Source organism: Chlorocebus sabaeus, chromosome 17 (genome assembly GCF_047675955.1).
Source record: "Chlorocebus sabaeus isolate Y175 chromosome 17, mChlSab1.0.hap1, whole genome shotgun sequence".
NCBI classification, from domain to species: domain Eukaryota; kingdom Metazoa; phylum Chordata; class Mammalia; order Primates; family Cercopithecidae; genus Chlorocebus; species Chlorocebus sabaeus.
In genome coordinates, this window is record NC_132920.1 from 18,606 (window position 1) to 20,096 (window position 1,491).

The 1,491-nt window shown below is 40.5% G+C and overlaps 1 pseudogene; it reads right to left on the reverse strand.

Moving 5' to 3' along the window:
* Positions 1-256: 256 nt before the first annotated feature.
* Positions 257-752, reverse strand: LOC140708915 (large ribosomal subunit protein uL23 pseudogene; annotated as a pseudogene).
* Between the last annotated feature and the right edge of the window lie 739 nt (positions 753-1,491).

Below are 1,491 nucleotides of genomic sequence, written 5' to 3' on the forward strand. Positions count from 1 at the left end.
TCCTGACCTCATGATCCACCCACCTCAGCCTCCCAAAGTGCTGGGATTACAGGTGTGAACCACCGTGCCTGGCCAACAAACAAGTTTCTATTCTGCTTGGGTGCTTACAAGAAGCTAATATTATACTTACTAGATAATTAGAATCAAATCTATAAGCTTTAAGATTTTAAGTCATCATTTTTATGAAAAACATTATTTCCTTTTTTTTATGGTCAAAAGATATACATCTATTTAGAATCAGCCAGCAGGACTGAGTTTATATGATCCCAAGTTTGTTGGCAACATCCTAAGCATTGTAATCAGGAGCCAGTCGAACATATGCATTCTTCTCTCCATCAGGCCGAATCAGGATGTTGACCGTGGCCACATCCATGTCCCAGAGCTTCTTCACAGTCTGTTTGATCTGGTGCTTGTTGGCTTTAACATCGACAGTGAACACAAGTGTGTTGTTGTCTTCTATCTTCTTCATGGCTGACTCAGTGGTCAGTGGAAACTTGATGATAGCATGGTGGTCAAGCTTGTTTCTCCAGGAGGCGCTCTTCTGAGGATATCTGGGCTGCCTCCGCAGTTGCAGTGTCTTGGGATGCTGGAAGGTGGGTGAGGTGCAGATCTTCTTTTTTTGGGGGGCTGTGGACACATTTCAACACTGCCTTCTTGGCCTTTAAAGCCTTTGCTTTGGCTTTGGCTTTAGGAGGGGCAGTAGCTTCCTTCTTCGCTTTTGGTGCCATCTTGTGAAAAGCGAAAAACATTATTTCAATAATAAATTTTTTACAGTAATCTGCCTAATAGCAGTTTCCAAAATACTTTTGGGGATTTTTAACCTTAAAGTTAAACTAACTAAAATATTTCCATTAAATATCTAGATCATTTATAAATAAGATACAATACTAAAACATTAATTACTGGACATAAGTAATTCAAGTTTATATACTTTTGGCTTCTTATTTTTACAGAGACTCTAGATATTTTGGCCTGTTAATAAACATGTTTTTGCCTACCACACTGTACTACGTACTATGAGAAACTACCACACTGTACTGTGTACTATGAGAAACATATGTACGATGAGAAAACACATCCCGATGTTGGGAGATGGTATACTCATACATTTTCTAATCTACTACAGAATGCTAACATATGACAGTTTAAAACGGTCTATGTCCTAGTTTTCTCTGGAAAATAAAAGTATTAAAATTATAATCAATATATGTAAATAAAACTACTAGAAACAGGTCAGGCACAGTGACTCACGCCTACAATCCCAGCACTTTGGGAGGCCAAGATGGGTGGATCATGAGGTCAAGAGATCGAGACCATCCTGGCTAACACGGTGAAACCATGTCTCCACTAAAAATACAAAAAATTAGCTGGACACGGTGGCAGGTGCCTGTAGTCCCAGCTACTCAGGAGACTTTGGCAGGAGAATGGCATGAACCCGGGAGGTGGAGCTTTCAGTGAGCTGAGATTACGCCACCGCACTCCAGCCTGGGG